This window comes from Marmota monax, unplaced genomic scaffold (assembly GCF_021218885.2).
Source record: "Marmota monax isolate L192 unplaced genomic scaffold, Marmota_monax_Labrador192_F-V1.1 WCK01_AAM20220418_F8-fsc00073, whole genome shotgun sequence".
Classification (NCBI taxonomy): domain Eukaryota; kingdom Metazoa; phylum Chordata; class Mammalia; order Rodentia; family Sciuridae; genus Marmota; species Marmota monax.
The window spans coordinates 5,348,365-5,369,443 of NW_026692846.1; the positions used below are offsets into that span (position 1 = coordinate 5,348,365).

The following is a 21,079-nucleotide window of genomic DNA, read 5'->3' on the forward strand; positions in this document are numbered from 1 at the left end:
ATACAGAAAGCAATAAATATAATTCATCACATCAATAGACTTAAAGGTAAGAATCATATGATTTTATCAATTGATGCAGAGAAAGCGTTTGACAAAATACAGCATACCTTCATGTTCCAAACACTAGAAAAACTAGGGATAGTAGAAACATACCTCAACATTGTAAAAGCTGTCTATGCTAATCCAAAGCCAACATCATTCTACATGGAGAAAAATTGGAAGCATTCCCTCTAAAAACTGGAAAAAGATAGAGATGCTGTTTTTCACAACTTCTATTCAATATAGTCCTTGAAACTCTAGCCAGAGCAATTAGACAGATGAAAGAAATTAAAGGGATACAAATAGGAAAAGAAGAAATCAAACTATCATTATTTGCTGGTGACAAGATTCTATACTTTGAGGATTCAAAAAACTTCATCAGAAAAGTTCTAGAATTAATAAATGAAAAGTAGCAAGATATAAAATTAATACCCATAAATAAAATGCATTTCTACACATTAGTGATGAATCCTCTGAAAGAAAAATTATAAAAACTACCCCATTCACAATAACCTCAAAAAAATAAAATAAAATACTTGAGAATCAACTTAACAAAAGAGCTGAAAGACTACTACAATGAAAACTATAGAATATTAAAAAAAGAAATCGAAGAAGACCTTAGAAGATAGAAAGATCTCCCATGCTCTTGGATAGGCAATATTAATATTGTCAAAATGGCCATACTATCTAAAGCACTATACAGATTCAGTAAGTTTCCAATTAAAATCCCATAGTAATTCCTTATAGAAATACAAAAAGTAATCATGAAATTCATTTGGAAATATAAGAGACCTAGAATAGCCAAAGCGATTCTTATCAAGAAGAGTGAAGCAGGACGTATCACAATACCAACTCTTAAACTATACTACAGAACTATAGTAACAAAAACAGCACTGTATGGCACCCAAGATAAACTTGTGGACCAATGATACAGAATAGAAGACAAGAGACAAACCCACATAAATACAGTTATCTTATACTAGAAAAAGGCACCAAAACATGCATTGGAGAAAAGATAGTCTCTTCAATAAATGGCTCTGGGAAAACTGGAAATCCATATGCAGCAAAATGAAATTAAACCTCTATCTCTCACCATGCACAAAACTCAACTTAAAGTGGACCAAGGACCTAGGAATTAGATCAGAGACCCTGTGCCTAATAGAAGAAAGAGTAGGCCCAAATCTTCATCACATTGGATTAGGCCCCAACTTCCTTAACAAGACTCCTAAACTATTATAAATAAAATCAAGAATTAATAAATGGGATGAACTCAAACTAAAGAGCTTCTTCTCAGAAAAAAAAAATCACTGAGGTAAAGAGGGAGCCTACATTTGGGAGCAAATTTTTGCCACACACATGTCAAATAGAGCACTAATCTCCAGAATAAATAAAGAACTCAAAAAACATAACATAAACCCCCTGACAATGGGCAAAGAGACACCTCACTAGTGGTGTTACTCTTATATCAGTCAGGGGCAGAGTAGAAAATAGTCCTTTGTTCATCCTAGCTTGATGCCTGTGTTGTGGCCAGAGCTGTGTCATGCCTAGGGCACATAAGAAAAAAAAAAAAAAAAACATAACATAATAAAAGCAAACAACCCAATCAATAAATGGACTGAGGAGCTGAACACACACTTCTGAGAAGATATACATTTGAGCAAAAATATATGAGAAAATGTTTAACATCTCTAGTAATTAGAAAAATGCAAATCAAAACAACTCTAAGATTTCATCTCAGACCAGTTAGAATGGCAGCTATCAATAATAAAGTCCACCATAATGTTGGCAACAATGTGGGGGGGAAAGCAAACTCATACATTGATAGTGGGACAGCAAATTGGTGCAACAACTCTGGAAAGCAGGATGGAGATTTCTTAGAAAACTTGGAAGGAGACCACCATTTGACTCAGCTATACCACTCCTCAATCTTTACCCAAAGGATTTAAAATCAGCATAACATAGTAATTCAGCCACATCAATGTTTATAAGAGCTCAATTCACAACAGATAAACTGTGGAACCAACATAAATGCTCTTCAATAGATGAATGGATAAAGAAACTGTGGTACATATACACAATGAAATATTACTCAGCATTAAAAATATTACTCAGCATTTTCAGGTAAATGGATGGAGTTGGAGAATATCATGCTAAGCAAAGTGAGCCAATCCCAAAAAATCAAAGCCCAAATGTTTTCTCTGATAAGTGGATGCTGATCCATAATGGAGGGGGCATGTGAAAAGTAAAGAAACTGTGATTGGGCAATGGGGAGGGAGAGATGAGAGGGGGCATGGGGGCAGGAAAGATGGTGGAATGAGATGGACATCATTACCCTAGGTACTTGTATGCCTGCACATATGGTGTGATGCTCCATCATGTACAACCAGAGAAATGAAAAGTTGTGTGTGCTGCAATTGTGTACAGTGAATCAATATGCATTCTGCTGTCATATATACCTAATAAATAATTAATCAATTATTTTTAATTTAATAGATAATTAATTTTTAAAAAAGAAATCTCAGGGAGCAGGTGTGGTAGATACAGAGTGATCTCCAGACTCTGACATGTAGGATTTGTCATCCTGAGGAAGCACACACTGAGATGAGATAAGCAACCTGGGACAGAAGTTTGGGGAGAATGGCAATGGGTCTCATTCCAGAAAATGGATGTAAGGTGCTGAGGTAGTCCCCTTTACAAAGACTGCAAGAGCTCACTACTGGAGCTCATAAGGAAAATTTGAATTCTAGGGGGAAAAAATAAAGATGCTGAAAGATTAAGAGAGATTAAAAACCCAGTAGCAATATGTGGTACACATTTTTAGCGTCTTTAACATGAGGAAGGCTGCATTCCTCATCTCCTTTTACTAAGGTGATCCCCTGGAAATGATACCCTGCAACGCATCTCATTATGAAATGTGTGCCACCCCAGGCTGAAGTATTTAAAGACTGGTGCCCGCCATCCTTCCTCGGGTTTTTTGTTTGTTTTGTCTTGCTTTTTTTATGATGGTTGGGATAGAAGAGCCAAATTGAAGTGCCCTCTCTCACAAGTCCAACATGAGCAGGAAGCTTGATTGCAGATTGACTGGACCTCAACACACACTGTGAGCACTTGAGCCCAACTTTTGTGGTATTCGAGCATTGGAGTTCAGAGGCATGTGTGATTTGGGGACAGCTTAGACTCTCCTGGCTGCTAAAACAGGTCTCAATGATGGAGGTACATTAACCTCAAGACAAGGGGGACTTCAAAACTATGCATCAGGTTACTTGCACTGTGAAGGCAAGTACAGCTTCCGATTGTCTTCCCAGAACTGGCCAAAAGGCAGGCACTGCAAATGCTAGCGGGAGGGATGAGTGGGTGCAGCTGTTCATGGTGACTGGATGCATCTAGCACAGAAGGACCCCCCTGGGGAATTCCCAGAGGTGTCTGCTTTTCACAGAGTGGGTTGTTCTCACACTGGATTAGAAAGTTCAGAAACTTCTGGAACAGCCCAGTCCTTGGTGGGGCAGAACCCTGAGGAACTGCATCTATTTGCCAGGAGGGAGGAGAGTAGCCCACAAGTCGGAGGACAGCTTCCAAGAAGAGGAGGCTCCCAGGAGAGCACTTTGGGTAGATAATTAATTTGTAGATTTGAATACTGTGATTCAAATTATATTTTTAGAGCACTTTAAAGCACTTGTTTCTCTGCTTTTTTTTTTTTAATGAAACAAATCTCTTTTGCCTCAGTTCATCTTAAACATTTAATATCCTGGGATTTTGCCCTGAATCTCTTTTTCTGTCCTAAATTGTTCCTGGGACAAGGAAGGCTAGCCACTCTTTCGTGCAGATGCTATGATGACCTCTTAAGCCTTTCCTTTGAAGACTCAGGGGAGCTGGGCCTAAGCTAATGGCTTTCCTTTCCTGTACCCCTCATTCCTTTCTATTTTCTTTCTTACAAGGGCGTATCATTGCTGCTGGGGTCTGGCCTGTCAGGGAGATGTGTATGTTTCCTTGCCCAGTAAATCACACTTGGATTTCAAAAGCCCCACAGGATCATTCTACTCAAAGAGCTACAATTCATTCCTGTGATTAAGTCCTCTCTGAAATTCGTCTGCCTCTTCTGGTGATTGGGACTGTAAAGGTGAACTTTTAAAGCTCCATTAGCCATCTTGCTATGAGGGTAGATGAAAACCAGCCTTAGGAGCTCCTTCCCCGGCCTTCCCCAGCACATTCTCATTTACTAGATTTCCTACTGGTTTAGGTCACTCCTGGGCTTAAGTTTTGCTGGTTCAGTGCCCCACCCACCCACCCTCCCTGGCTTCCTCAGTCCTTTTCCTGAGTGTCCACCCTGTGCCCCAGTCCTACAGGAAGCTTGGCAGCAAAGGAGCTGGAATGAGTTCCCTCACGTTGTGCACATGTGTGTCTCATACAGTGAGAGATAAGACGTAGGTCCAGGGAGACTGGAGATCAGAGCAAGTGCAGGATGAGGGCAGGTTCTGCTAGAAGTGAGGAGGGAATGGCCACTCAGAACTGAAGGCAATCACAAGTGTCCTGTGGGCGGTAGGAGATGTCCTCCCGAGAGCCTAAGCTTGTAGAGGTGAGGGCAAGCAAGAGGGAGCAGATGCTGTCTGCCCTCCCTTGGCCTCAAGCTGGACAGCGGTTTACAAAGTCCAGAGGTGTCCGCCTGGGACAAGGAAGGCTAGCCACACTAAGGGCACTGCCGGACTGTCGTGGACCTGGAGATGGAGGTGGAGGGGTCTGTAAGGATGAGCTCACTAATGGCCTTCAGCTGGTACTGGCTGCCTTTCTGCAAAGTCCTTTGCTGTTCTTGTCACTTCTCCCAACTGTGAATTAGAATTCAATGCTCTCTTTGACAACTGCTCATCCCGGGCTGTCTCCAGGTGTACCCGAGAAACACAGGCCAATCAACTTCTGTTGGCTTCTCTATCTACCTATCTGATCTGATCTGTCTTCTATAACAGGGTCCTTCCAACCAGGTGGGTGGGTGGACATTCTGCCCAGAACATCCTTTATAGAAGAAGAAAGGAGACAGGCAGATGGCGGAAGTCCTTGCTAATTCTTTTTTTACCTTCAAAAAACACATTCATCTTCTCTAAACAATCCTGAGATAATGAGCAAAGAAAAAAGGTAGGAGCCAAAGTGAGGGTCCGTCCTTACTACAGGAGAGGGCTTTTGCCTCTGGAGTTGTCCTAGTGAGGAAGGACACTGAGCGGGTGGCCACTGCTCCCCAGCCATTATTTGTAGCCAACTGTATGGTAGCATTTAATGGAAAATGTCCCAACCCATATGGAGAAGCTCCTGTTAATTGGATATGATTTCATTGATGATTAACATCGTGTAAAATTAGTTACTTGGTGTCCTTTCCATTCTGTTTTAGCCAAATTTACATTTTTTCTCTGTGTGAAAAATATTTCAGAACTGCAGGCACATATTTGCATAGCACACACAGAGGAAACCTTGAAAGACAAGCACAACAAAAAACTTAAGAGAAATTCAATAAGACTAAAATTTCCTTATGAAAGTGTTAAATAAGAGACATAAAAACACTAAAAACACAATCTCCTGGAGAGGAACAAATGCATCCATATGTCCTTGAGTACAAGAAAATGACAGGCTAATTTACAAGGGTGAAGGTTGGGTACTTGAAAGACAGGGAATTTAGGTAAAAATGAGGTAAAAGCAAAAGGAAGAAAATCTGTCATTCAGAATCCAGTACTGGAATGTGCCAGAAGCTGAGGAATGTCAGAACACCTGCTGCTAGTGGTGATGGAGCAGGACTATTGGCACAGAGGCTTATGTGGATTAATATGAGTCAACGGTATTTAACGGACACGTGCTAAATGGTGGACTCTAAATCATAGGCAGACTATTACAGTGAACAGGAATGTTTGTTTCCAACCTCATGGAATTTATGTTCTTCTCAGAAGTGAAGCATAGTATGTGGGTGAAGTTCAAGATAGAAAGAGAATGTGTCCTGAGGGCCACAGACATTCTACGTGGTCAGAGTGAGTCCTCTCCAACAACAAGACCAAAAAGCACTGGAGTTTTGTTTTTTTTTTTTTTTGGGGGGGGGGGGGGGGGACCAAAGATTGAATCCAGGGTTACTTAACCACTGAGCCACATCCCCAGTCTTTTTTTTTTTTTAATATTTTGTTTAGAGACAGAGTCTCACTTAGTTGCTTAGGTCTCCCTAAATTGCTGAGACTGGCTTTGAACTTGCTGTCCTCCTCCCTCAGTCTCCCAAACAACTGGAATTATAGGCATACACCATCATGCCGGGCCAAGAACCTGGACTTTGATAAGAATGATTGGGAGGGGGGTGGGGCATCAGGAGCATGGGGATGAGGGGAAGAAGAATGCAAACATGCTTATGGATTTATAAGTAGAGGACTGGGTCCTTGCAGAGATATGCACACTCTCTGGGACATTTTCCAAACTGTATCCTAAACTTTGTATCAGCAACACCATATGGTTATGAATTTGTGTTCATATCTATCTCTATCTATCTCTATCTATCTATCTATCTATCTATATCTATATATCTATATATCTCTATCTCTATCTCTATCTATCTATCTCTATCTATCTATCTATATCTATGTATCTATATATCTCTATCTCTATATCTCTATATATCTATATCTATATATCTATATCTATATATAGATATATATCTATATATATCTATATATATCTATATATCTATATCTATCTCTCTCTCTCTCTCTCTCTCTATATATATATATATATATATATATATATATATATATATTTAAACTCTAGAGTAATGCACCATGACAGTGGATGTTGAGCCTCTATGGAAAATAATGAAGTGCTATTTCTACATCATCTCAAGATATTTAAGTCCAGAGAGGCCAAAGCAGAAGGAATGGCATCTACATCACATGCTCCAGCTCTGGAGGGAGAAAGTCACATGACAGACAAGCCAGAAGGCAGTTGAGGACTTGAGGGAGCTTCCTCAGGTGAGGGTTCAGATGAGTGAACCCTCCTGCTTGGTGGTTTCCCATGAGTGTTGGTTTTGACCATTAAGGGACCATGTCATGTGAGCTTTTTGATAGCCATCTGGAGACACTGGCCATTACCAACAGCAAGTCAAATGGGGCTCTAACAGATTTGTGGGATGGCTGTTTTGCTGTTTTTCCAATCTTCTGCTTATTATTTAGTTGAACTTTCTCTTCATCTCAGTGGGGATGGATGTGATTGCCATCTGCCTTTTGCAATCCCACAATGTATTGAACAGTGACGTGACATGGACTGTCCCGCTACAGGTCTACAGAAGAGGGACATAAAAGTCCTGGATCACTGACTCTGGGTTGGGAATATTTCCTTACAGAAACCTGAAAGGTACATAATATTATTTGTATTTTAGAAGGAAGAAAACCAGGATTTGAGAGGTATGAGAAACATCCAGATTCCTACATGTATATCCTGGAAAGCACAATTGCAAAACCAAGTCGTTTGACCCTGAACTTGCATGATTACCATTTAAAACTACACCTATTTTCCCATATTCTCTGTTGTTGCTTATATTCAGAAAGTATTCTGATCTATTCAAGCAAAGAGCACAGGTAATAGTAATAGTCACAACTGATACAGTGTTTACTATGCCCCAAGCATCGTTCTGAGAAAACATATAGGTTGTTTTTTTTTTTTTTTCTTTTTGTAAATTATTCAGTTCTCACTTGGACCCTAATGCATTGACCCTTGGCACCACCCTTAGAGGAGGAGGGAGGTGAGTTGTAGGGAGTTAACTGGCGACTAAGTCACCTTCCTAGAAAAAGAGCAGGCAGGGGAGCCCTGCTAGCCTCTGCACCAGGTGCTGAGCCCTGTTTCCTCTGCACAAGCCTGTTCTATGGAGGTTGGAGCATGCTCTGTTCAGGGACCCTGAGATGCCACCCAACACACCAGGCGTGAGAGATGCTGAGGGAAGCACTGTCCCCCTGGCTCGCCCTCCAGAGCAGGACTCCCAGAGGCAGCTCCCATGGTGAAGGAGGGGTCCTGGGAGCGCTCTCACCTCTCTTCCTTTCACCCAGTTCAGGAAAACCAAGGGTAGTGTTAGAAAGGTTCGGGTTTGTTGGTCTGTTGTGAAGCCATTGCGGTCTGATTGGGGCTCACACACTGCTTTTCACACATCAGCCCCATAACAACGGGCAAATCACTTCTCTCTGATTCTTGGGTTCCCATGAGTAAAGTGGGAACCATTTTGGTCTCTGGAGTGGAGAGGACTCAGGGAGCTGGCACCCCCTGAGCATGTGGAAGGGCCCTTGGTGCCATGAACATGCCACATGTAGGTTTCCTCTTATCTTCTCCTCTGGGACGGAACCGTAGCCTCGTTTCTCTCTGCTCTCCTCTCAGAGACCGACATTTCTCTTTTCCTTCAGTGGCCAGGAGTTTGTCCTGAGAGAGGTCCTGGGACAGACTCAATCACAGGCTTAGTAAGGCACCCTGCCAAGAGATCAATGCGGTTTCCTAAGGAAGCATCTGGAAGCTTGTGCATGTACTGTCTTTCAGGCCTCCTCAACATGCTGCCCCAAGAGCACGTGGAAGGGCTGCATTTCTCACAGCAGCCGGCTGCTGTGCATTCTAAGAAACACCACCTTCTGCGTCTGGGCAGCCAAGGCACTGCTTCTTACCTTGACATTGTTCTCCAGTCACCAAGGTGCACCTCTCAGTTTTCCCCACACCCACACCCGTGGCTTCTTTACCTTGCCCAGGGCCCTCCCCCGCAGTCGGCCCTGAGAAGCCTGTCTAGTGGGGTGGGGCCTCCCAGACGGACTGGACAAGCTGCTTCCCCAGGGGCTGGCTCAGGGCACTGGGCAAGTCACTCCATCCCTCTACACACTTTGTGGACTCAACTGGAAAAGGAAGGATATCCGTCCTTCATCCCGCTCAGGGTCTTTTAGGGGGTCTGAAGACTTTCAAAAGTTGTTGAAAAAAAGATAATGAAGTTTGCATGTGAAGCTCTTTACTCCTCATTGAAGGAGCACACTTCTGTGAATCCTATCTTTTAACTTTTAACAACTACCTAGAACACTCAAGACACAGTTAAAAGAACACAAAATGGGCTGCCTTCCCTTAGGAATTGCACGATTGTTGTTGGGGGTCCATAACATTAACCTCACTCCAGTTTCTCCTCAAAAGTTCAACTCAGATATCATCAGCTACATTTCACCCTCATGATCATTTCAAGAACAGTCATTTTTCCTACTCCTAACACCATAAATCCATCCTGATATCTTCCACATTCTTCCTTAAAAATTTGCTTTGGGTTTCTGTGCTTTGATTTATTATTATTATTATTATTATTATTATTATTATTATTATTGGTACATAAACTCTTCATTATTAACAGGACAGGCCTGCAGACTCATTTCTTCTTGGACATTCCATGGTGTGACCTTGGCGCCAGTGGTCTTAGTGTACTGGCCTTGGACACAAAAGTTCCAGAAGTGGCACAGCCCCCTAAGGACCCTAATCTTCCTCCCAGAGCTTGTTGTCTAGACCATTGGCCAGAACCTGGCTGTATTGTCCATCCTTTACATCTTTCTGTCTGTTTAGGAACCATTCTGGGACCTGTACTCTTGTGGATTCTGCATAATGGTGGTCACAGGTTCAACCTCATCCTCAGTGAATTCTCCAGTCCTCTTGGTGAGGTCAGTGTCTGCTTTCCTCAAGACCACATGAGCATACCTTCGCCCCACAGCCTTAATGGCAGTGATGGCAAAGGCTATTTTCCACCGTCCATCCATGTTTGTGTTGAGTACTCACAAAATGTGCTGGAACTTCTCAGGAATCACTAGAGACATAGCAGTCTTCAGAGCACACACAATGCTAAGGGCACAGCCCAGAGGAAGAGAAGAACAGGAAACGAGATAAGAAGAAGCATTGGAAGAGCCCTACACCTTGCAGACTAAGGCCATTTGAAAGGAAGAACGGGGCAACAGTTAAACACAGCGCATGCCTAGGAAATCAACGTTTCCACAGTAGATCATCAAAGGAAAGACTCAGAGTATTGCAGTAATGGAATACAACTTAGCAACGAGGAAGCCCTCTTACTGGACAGTTAGGTAATGCAAGCAGGGCACAGAAATGTCAAGGGCTTCTCTAGGAAAGCATGAAGTGGCCCACTTCAGACCCAGGCAAAGGAAGGGATCTCTAGTTTCCCCACCCAGAGTTCATTTACTGTGAAAATATGTTCTTAATATTCTGCATGCACAGTTGAGACAGGATACCTAAAGTAATACCTGATTTACCTATGAGTAATTTTCTCAGGACTTTGCCAGGTCAAAGCGATTACGGGCACTAGGCACAAGTGGACTTAAGGAATCCAGATGCTTGTAGCTCAAATTGCTTCAAGCTGTTTTTTCTTACCATTGCAACCAGAGGGGGTTCTAGTTATGGACAATTATCTCCCCCTTTTTGACATCTGTCTGATCTCTCGTAGAAACTCTCCACAGTGCTCACCAGCTGCTTTATCAGGTGGGCTGTGGCATGACTCAGGTGGTATGGCAGTGCAGCAAGGCATGCATAAATGCAGCAGTGAATTAGAAACAGGCTGTCCATCTTTTCACTGAGAACCATGTCATGGGGGGGGTTGGCACCTGCAGGGCTCCCACCAATCACTGATTTCTACACACAGCACCCTCTCACCACATGGTGACATGAACAGTTTAACAAGCTGACAGGAAATCTCATTTACACCTATGACTGGTATTATGGCTGCTTTCTTAATATGTTAGGGAAATTGCCCATACTATACCTGCCACAGGTGAAAACTGCATGCACATGCATAATTCATAAACCTCCAATCCCAAAGAGAATTGCAAAGGTTGTTGTTATTCAGCTGCCAGTTTTTATTGCAACATCTCAGATATAATTGAAGACTGTGGAAAGGGGACTTGTGGGAAGGGGTTCTCTGTTTAGTTGGTGTCTGCTGTTAGGACATGAGTAATTTGTAGACATAACAAATGATAACTCTCATACCTATGCATATTCCAAAATGTGGATAAGTCACATTACAAGTTTTGACCTTTACAATGTTCTCACTGTCTGAAAAGTTCTTCTCTTACCCCCCTCTGTACATTTTAAATATGACTATATCTTTAAGTTTCTAATTTTGTTTTCATTGACTAAAAATAAATCTAACATGAAAGAAATACACTACCACATTGCAAACATGTAAAATATTTACATGCTATAGAAATATATACAGCCATAAATTATAAAATATTTAGACATTATAGAAATACATATTCCCCTCCTCATATTAACCACCAGTAAATTCATATGTGCATGCACTTCTAGGCCCTTTCTGTATGTATTTGTATATACATATGTCACAGATACACATGAAGTTTACCATATAAGTCATATTGGATAAATTATTGTTCTTATTATTTGTCCCCTTTCATGATTTAAGCAAACATTTCATTTAAAAAGAGCTTTATATGCACAGAAAAGTTACAAGGAGAGCAGCATCTTCAAATGCCCCCCGCCCTGTCCCCTGCTGTGAATACCTTGCTGCTTCATTTGTCACAACTAGTGAGCCAGAATCAGCACATTAGGACTCACTGGTTTATATCTGGCTTAGGCATCCTTACTTTTTCCTGATGTACTTTTCTCTCCCAGTCTGTGCCAGACCTCCTGGGTTCTTCTATAGCACCCTTAGGTTATTAGCTGCACTGTGTCTGTGCACGAGTACCACCCTGCAGGCTGCAGAGTGTTATATGATTGTAGTGGTGGGCATGACAGCAATGCCTGGCGTTAAGTAAAGGTTGGGTATAAACATACTGTCTTAACAAAAGTAGTCCCTCAATAATTTTTGTGTCCTGGGAAGGCACCTCTGTTGTTCCATACATAAAATACGGAGCATACCCCCTAAATGGCAATGGCCTTGCATACAACCAGCTGAAGGCGGACGTTGGCTGAAAGGACTTTGAGACAGTAAAACTTTCTTGAAACTATATGAACTCTAAGATTTTGTGGGAAATTCTGGAAAACATTATATTCATTTTATCTTTGAGTAAGATTTGGACAAATATTGCTAAAATGATCACCTTTTGGTGCATTTCTGATGTTGCTTCTCATCAACACCATATTTCTTATGTGCCTTCTGTGCATCATTAACATGGGATGGAAAGGGAAAACAGATGTGCCCTGCTGTCTATAAAACCTGATCAGTGTGGAGGAAGTCCTTCTACAGACCATGTCGGAGACGAGCACAAAGAGGAGGTGAAGTGTGAGAGCCAGCACATTCCCAGGGTCAGCAGAGGGAACGGAGCAGCAGGAGTTAATGGGAGTGCTGTGGAGTGGCAGCCAGGCCCCAGCTGCAGGGGCTGGGAGGCACACTGAGGACACCTGTCCTAGGTGAGTCAAGGCTTCCTTCTGAATCAGTCGCTGTTGAGGCTATGAGGCTCTGGGTGAAGAGCGTCCCTGGACGGACACAGCCTCTGACCTCCAGATTGACAGAGCAGAGGGCATGGTGGAGTTTGTTGCATGAGTACAGGCCCAGAGCTGATTCCAGGGAAGAGCGGACCAGGGGCTACAAAATGCACCCTGAGGATCTGCCTGGTTTTAGCACCTCCACCTTGTCTACAAAATCTGGGGGTTGGCTTCCTCAATCCCAACACTGATTCAAAATATGAAAGTCTACTATGACTTACTTGTAATCTGAGGTGGAATTGTCACCCAGGCTTGTGGCACTCTCCAAGCCAATACCCATTGTATGTGTTGCAAAGCTCTCTTCTTTTTATCAGAGCAGGTAGAAACCTCAGGGTTCTGTTTAACATTCTACTTTCCACAAAGCATGCATTAAGTTAGACCATGTCACCTCGAAGTCTCTCTGACGTTAGTGGTGAACATCATTTCCAATTTGTCATTTGACATCTGTCCAGCACATCAATCTTCTTAAATTGAATTTAATGCACTTTGAGTTGTGTAGCATAAGAAGGAAACCACATTAACTACTCCCAGCTCTGTGTGTGTTTGTGTGTGTGTCTATGTGAATGCCACAGAGTGAGAGAAAGTGAGAGAGCAACTTACAGTGTCATGTTACATAGAACAGATAAACACAACCAAAAATATAGAGTGGGGGGAAAAGAACAGATATGAAATTGGATATAACTTGTTTTCTGTTCCCACACTTCAAGCAGTCTCTTTAATCTTTCTGAACATTAGAGTTTTTCATCAATATAATGGAAATAAAGTGATCTACTGAACTGAAGGATTATATGAAGTAATTGATATTTTTAAATTTGTACATAGCAGATCCTTCGTTAATTATAAAATATTTTCTTTTTTTGTTATATGTCAGATTGTCAACAGTTTTCTCTTGACGTTTTCAATATGACTTATTTCAATATGTAAAATGCTATTCTTATATTTCCTTTCTGAGATCCTAGGAGTTTGCAATGATATTCATTTTCATAACAAAAGTGTTGTAGATGACTGGTATATGGTGAATAATTAATGTTTGGAAAATTATATTACTACTGTTTATAATGATTTTGTATTTAAATTGCTCTCAATTACTTGAAATAAATGCACACATTTTGTTCCTAAATTGTGTCACCAGTCTGTGAGCTTTGACTTTTAGCTTTAGTATGCAGATGAAGAAACTAAGACTGAGAAAGGAAGGTTGACTCTTGGCCCAGTGCACACAACTAGCAAGAAAGACAGTCTGATTTAGAGCCCGGTTTATATGCTGGTGCTTGCACTACCTCTCTTCTTTAGGCAACTGCACACAGAAATAGGCATTATCATAGGAAATCAGCATCCAAAATTAAGCTATTGCATTTGATAAATTCAGCACTAGCTATTGCTGAGGGTCAGGGATGTACAGGACGGCCAGCCATCACCATGAATGAGTTAATCTCAAGAGACAGTATTGCTCATAATCACTATCAACCCGAGTGAGCAAGGCACTCTGAAGGGCACAGCTGGGGAAGGAGGGACAGACGGCACAGGAAGCTTGGTTTGATTTTGTCAGGAAACTCATAAATGTTTCATAAGGCCTCCACGGAAGATAAAACCTCCCCTAATGACCTCTTTTGATTGTTCCATAATGGGGAGATCAGAAACCCAGATGAAACATTAGACCAGAACGAAGACCTGCTTTCTGAAAACCCCCAAATGCCTTGTCAAAATCCATTTCCCCCTATCTGATCTTGCGTGCCCTGCTTCTCTCTGAACTTGAAGAGGAAGGAGGTTATCAGTTTATCACAGCAAGGGCAGCCATGGACTCACCCAGGAAGGAAACTCCGCTTCCTCACTGTGGTTGGCTTGGTGGATCCGCTCTCTGCGCAGTGGGCCTGGCCTGAGCCGGACTCCTCCATGGCTCTGGGTCCTTCCTTGAAGTACGACACCCACTAGCGCCATGGCCACGAGATGTGCTGAGACTGCTTGTAAGTGGCGCACCTCAGGCGATACATTCCTTTAAAAAAACACACTTTCCTATTTGTTTTATTGGTAACGATTTTTGTAGAAAGAAATGAGAATAAGCAAAAAGAAAAAAAAAAAGAAGCATTTTCTCAAGAAGTGGAGATAATCTTTGTGTTGTGACAGAGTATCTTCCCAGTACAGATGTTGTTAGGGAGCAGCTTGTATTTCTCTCCGGAACTCTTTTCTCCAAGTGATTTTAGTACTCTTTATTACAGGATGAATGGCATCCTCTTATTGTACTTCTATCTATTTCTATGTATATGTGGATATAGATATTGAACTTTATGTCAGTGCATAATATTTATATGTGTAAATTGCATGTATCCTATATTTGTTCATATTTTATTATATACACACACACACACATATGCACTTATGTGTATATGAGTATTGCAAAAGATTTATGTGTAATTATGCACATACACAGAATTTTCACTGTACAGAGGCCAGTGTGCTTGCACTTTCTGTTGTATTCCTAACCTTACCCACCATTCTATTTTGCTTAAATATGAAGGGGTATGCATATGCACAGAAATCTTGCTAAATGGTCAATGAGCATTAATGCCCTCCATGCTGCTTCTCATTTCAAATTCACCATGTACGTATCTGATTTGTCTTGTGATGTATGAAGTCTTTCATGATTATCTCCATCTTTCTATCTTTGGGTTTTGCCAGCTATAGGAACCTTCCACTTCTTCTCGTGAATCTCATTCTATCCTCAGAGATCAGGCCTGAGTCCCACCTCCTTCTTGAGGCTTCTTTGAATTTTCTAGACAGTGAATACCCCATTTCTTTAGACACGTAGGAACATGAACTTTTTGGATGTAATACTACATTTCCTTCTGATTATGCTTACATAAGATTAAATGCATATACGTATTATCTTCCCAACCACTCAACTTTAAAGGGAGAAATCATAAAGCTATATGATAATATTAGCATAGTACCAAGGAGAGAGGGAGAGCGAAAGAGTGAGAGAGCGAGAAAGAGAGCAAGAGAGAGACAGAGACAGAGAATCTTCAACTGTTTTATAATGGATGCATAGAATTGAACATTCTTATGTTGTATAGTATGATATTTTTATATGTGTATATATTGTATAATGATCAAATCAAGGGTATTAATATATCATTGTTTCAATATTTTATATTTTTTTGTGTTGGGAATAAAGACCTTTCATATATTTCAAAACACTTAGAATTGTTAATTATAGTCACTAAAATTATATGATACTAGAAATTATTCTTGTAAAATAATTTTATAATTATTTTATGTAAACATACAGAATTCAGTAGTATTTATATATACCAATAATAAAGTAGCTAAAAAATTCTATCCCATTTAAAACAGCAAAATAAAATAAAACAAACATCTAGGAGTAAATTTAACCAAGAAGGCGTAAATGTCCACAATGAAAACTATAAAGCATTAATCAAAGAATTTGAAGAGAACACATGCAAACAATAGCTATCTCATGTTCATGGATTGGAACAATCAATACTGTTAAAAATGTTCTTACCAGCCTCTATGATCTATAGATTCACTGCAATCCCTATGAAAATACTGATGACTTTCTTCACAGAAATAAAATAAAACTAACCTAAAATGTATACAAAAAAACATACAAGTTTGCAAAAAGTAAAACATTCCTGGAGGCATCACAATAACCGATTCAAAATGTTCTACAATGCCTTATTTACTAACAGTAGTTTTGTGTTGGCATAAAAACTGACACATGACCAGTGGAACAGGGAAGCCATAAATAAACCCATGAATCTATAGTTAGCTGGGTTTGGACAAAGCCAGGAATATGCGTTGAAGGAATCAGAGTACCTTTACCATGTGGTGCTGGGAAACTGTACATCCATAAGCAGAATAATAAAATTAGAGTCTCATCTCCACAAATGCAAAACCAACAAAGAAAAAAGCACAATTCAAAGTGGACCCGGCACTTGAGTATAAGGCTCTGAACTTTGAATCTAACAGAAGCAAAACACAGGGTAAAGACTTTGGAACATTGACAAGGGAAACGGGGCACAGATGTTTTGATTATGCTGTGTGTGTGTGCGTGTGTGTGTATGTGTGTGTGTGTGTGTGTTTCCCCCTTTCTGGTTTTGGTTGAGTTCTCAAAAGGAATTCCTGAGGCTAGGGTCTGGGTAAGTGATTATTTGGGAAGTGTTCCTGGAAACATTGATGGTGAGTTCAGAAGGAATAGCAGGTGGGAGACGAAGCCAATACAGGGTGTCCAAGGAGCAGCTCTTGCTGTGGACATCAGAGGACCTGTTCTGTTGGAACCTGTGGGAGACAGAGTACAGGATGCCTTGAAGTCACCCCAAGGTGTGAGGACCAGGTGAGGTGCCTTGGAGCTTTCCTCCTCGTGGGCACTTCCAGACTTCCTGGTTCCAAGGTAAAAGAGAGCCCAGCTGCAGGTAGGAGGTTGCTACCGTCTGTATCTGGAGTGCTCACCCAAGTTCTCCTGTTAAAGTCTTAATCCCCAACGTGGTGCTATTGAAGGGTGGTGGAAAGATTGAGTTGGAGCCTGGTGAGGGCTTTCCGATCACTGGGCTGTGTCCTTCAAGGGGATAGTAGAACTCCAGCCCCTTCCCCTCCCTTTCTTTCACCTTCTTTCACAAGGTGAGTTCCTTGGCTCTGCCACAAGCTGTCTAGTGTGACGTGCTTCTTTGCCAGAGGCCCGAAACAGTGGGGTCAATGAATCATGCTCTGAGACCTCCAAGGTGGCAAGCCAAAATAAGACTTTCTCTTGTAACAAAAGTGCAAGTGTTTTGTTACATGATGGAAAGGTGGCTAACAGCAACAACAACAACAACAACAAAATCACTGGTGCTTAGGCTGTGACAACATCAGAAATGTAGGACACTTGCTGTGGGGATGTTCACTGGTTACTAACTGCTGTCTCAATGTGCAAAGCAAAGTGTAGAGATGCAAACAGGTTCTCCTGCCACTCAGTGCTGTATGCAGAGAACCACTTCAGTATTACCCAATATTATCCAAATGAATCCAAGGTATTGTCTTCCCACTATTTTCAGCATGCGATACAGCTCATGTTTGAGAAGTCCTGGGCTTGTAATTCTCCACAACTCCCCTTTCAACCTAAGCTCTCACCATGCTCTCCCCAGCGGGTCTCTTGGCCATAGACACAGACCAAGGTATTGTCCTGGTAGATCTCTGCACTCAAAGATCAACTCATTCTCCATTCAGTTTTTTTTTCTTTTCAAGGCTACCATATCTATCTGTTCAAATGTCCAGGAGTCCAATATCTTCCATAAATGATTTGCTAATGGGTTTTACTGTATACCTTTGTTGTACAGGAAGTGGCACAGGAGGATGGTGGCTAAAATAAGATCATGCGAAAGGACAAAAGAGACTATTTTTGACTCCAATAAGAAATCAGGAAAATAGAGATGTTAGTGATCCATCAAGAAGTGGATATAATTTTAAAAGCCCTGGAGGTAATTTCTGCCACAAAAAAAAAATTGTGAGTTTTAAAAAATTACATTACTATAATTCAGCTCTTAGAGAAAGTCTGTAATGGGCTATATTTACCAAAGGGGCTGAGTCATAACCCAAAGGTGGTAATGAACCCCACAGTGGCTGTGAAGAATTCCCTTTCACAGAGGCACTTGGAGCTCCACTGGGTTACAAACACTGTAATCAGAGTTACCAAGATGGCTTTATAAAAGTTATAGTTTTTTATTTAAAAGGAAACTTTTACTCCCTTTAAGAAACAACAAATAGTACAATATCAAATAAAACTGGTTCTTTCTTTTGGCCCTGGGCCATTCCTACCAGGAGATTCTGTGCTGTGTTTTCATTTCATGTTTTCATGGCTTCAGTCATGCCCAGCAACCCACCAGGCAAGGTTCCAAAGAGAGGGGACGGTGCTACTGAGCTGAGGGCCAGTCATGGAGATGGCTCATATCTGACTGGTCTTAGCACTTTATGAGAACATGTGTGTTGGTACTGAGCTTAGAATCCATAACATTAAGAAGCATCTGTTAGAGACTTGTTCTACTCCTCTTCCTCTAGACCTTTTGATTTATGGTTGCCAGATTTAGCAAATATAAATAATTCACTTTCCAACTGGAATTTCATATAAACAAGAACACACACACACACACACACACATACACACGTTGAGTGTATACATATCTACATATGTTTATATGCACATGTATACATTTTGTTAGAGTTTATAGCACAAAGTACTCAAGATACTAAATAAATGTTGTTAATCTGAAGTCTAGATTTAATGTGTGTTCATGATTTCAACTGAAAACCGTATTCTAGGTCCCACTTCCCTTGGCTGGGCTAATCTGAGTTTCCACCCCACTCTAACGGTGCCCTGAGCCCCACTCCAGGTCAGAACAGGACACCACTGAATGACTGCAGGAGAAGGCTGTTTGTCCCAAGTTCATGGAGTCTTGATCTTGGTCTCACCTCTATGTTGACCTCATTCCAGAATGTTCTGAAGCCTCAGAGGCCCCTGAGGAACAATCTGGCACTGCACCACTATACCTCTCCCACTCTTGGGATCCGTCATTCATGTCCTCACCTGTCACCAGAATGACCACTGGAGCCTTCAGCTCCTGCAGGTACCTCCTCCTCCATATCTGAGCATCACTCCGGGAATTGAGTACATTTTCTTCATTTTTACCAGCAGAAAAATATCTGCCCCCTGTGTAGCCTTCACTTTTTTTTTTCATTGTTAGCAAGTACTCCTTCATCCAGCACTCACATATCATTTTTAAGAACATTTTCTGAGCCTTGTGCTTGGGTTCCTTCATTATATTCTTCTTCCTGTTTTTTTGTTGATTTTTTTTCACTTTCATTGTTCTTAGGCTTTGCTAAGGGATCTTAGCTAAATTACATAGTATAATTAAAATCCTCAGGAGCATTATTCTTGCCAAGAAGAATAAAACAGAATCACTTCTCTACTGCCCCCTCAGATATCCAAAAAAAAAAAAAAATTGCTGTAGAATAGTATCTCAAATTATTATCAGAAAACTTTGCATATGGGAGAATTTTATAGTTAGGGCAACCTGAAAAATATCCAAATCAAAGTTCAGAACATAGGAAATATGAAATTCTCCTCCTTTACTGTCTCATTAAAAAAAGAAGAAGAAGAACTAAAAGTATAAATAGAACATATTCTGCTATCCAGGGGTTTTGATATCATGCCCAGCCAGACCTGCAACACACACATGCACACTCCCACACACTCACAAAATTTTAAAGACAGTGTTTGAAAATATGTAGAAAAAGTGTCTCAATTTTTGGTTGATAGATTCACTACATGACATTGATCAAGCATAAGATTGTAGACAAGAAGCAGAAAACAGATTAAGATTTTATGTCACTAGTGAACAAACTGCTCACTAAACACTGTCCTTGAATTCCCAGCTGCCTTTGTGGTTAGTTAAGGCCATAGGCCTCACAGTGAGAATGTCCAGGGCAAGGGGATGCAGTGGAGGTGTTCCTCCAGGTCTGCCCAGTAATGCACCCCACATTGAGCTCCTCCGTTTTGTTTTCTGTGGGATGAATGGAGGGGACTCTGGGAATCTAGATGGGAAACCACAAGATAGAGACTGAGCCCTGATGGAGGGAAGTCATCTAGAGGGGATCTCTTGTCCTGGAACACCGACACTGGGTACAACATTAGTGGGAAACAACTGTTTTTTGAATAAAGCGTTTATGTTGTTGTTGTTGTTACTGTTGTTGTTTTTTACAGGAAGCTACCCTTCTAGAATAATAGAAGATACATTGTTCTTAATTTATTCATTCATTCAGGAAGTACACATAGTTTCTCAGATATGTGCCAAGAGTCTACTATGTTATAGAGACTCCGCAAGTTAAATATATTGGCAAACATATGTGGACAAGTGTCTGCCACCATGGAGCTTGCAATTTCCTGAGGATAAGGGACAATAGGGAAAATGGAGTTATTGTGAAGGCAGCAAGTGAAGAAGATTGTCCCTGTTGCTAAACACCTCTCTCTCTCTCTAATCATATGTATATGATTATATATATCATAGTCAACTTCTTGGAATAGAAACAGGTATCACCCAAGCTGTGACTGATGAGAAGCCTTTCCAAACAGAGCCAGGGAGGGGAGCTTCAGGTGAAGGGAGCACCAGCAGCCTTTGAAGAGGGAAAGGGAATTATGGGTAAAGAAACCCTTACTGCGGAACCACAGGAAGCGAACTGAGGAATGGGCAACTGGAAAAGTCAGCAAGGAGCAGGCTGTGAGGTGCAGGACTCTCATAAGGACTTGTGAATTAAGTTTAAGTGCAAATGTTTGTTTAGTCCTTGAAGGAATTTAGTAGGTATAAAAAGACTGATATTTTTTAAATGTCTGCATTGTTGAACGTAATTTTGATTATGAGGAGGGAAAGTATCTATAAACCAGCAGGACAGTTCAGTGGTAGAGGTACATTAGTGAACAGATGTAAGACATGCTTTGGAGGTGCAATCAGCTGACTGAAGGAGAGTGTGTCGGTGCAGAGAGGAGATTAAGACTGATTTTCAAGTTTGCATCTTGGTCGCATAGTTCAAATGAAATATG

General features: G+C 41.2%; 1 non-coding gene and 1 pseudogene across 1 annotated transcript; one reads left to right on the top strand and one right to left on the bottom strand.

The window, feature by feature from the left end:
- The first annotated feature begins 1,453 nt into the window (after positions 1-1,453).
- LOC124095864 (small nucleolar RNA SNORA48) lies at positions 1,454-1,596 on the top strand. The gene has a single exon (XR_006852663.1). It is a non-coding gene; the product is annotated as a small nucleolar RNA SNORA48 (small nucleolar RNA).
- A 7,781-nt stretch (positions 1,597-9,377) lies between these two features.
- Positions 9,378-9,863, bottom strand: LOC124095721 (small ribosomal subunit protein uS13-like; annotated as a pseudogene).
- Between the last annotated feature and the right edge of the window lie 11,216 nt (positions 9,864-21,079).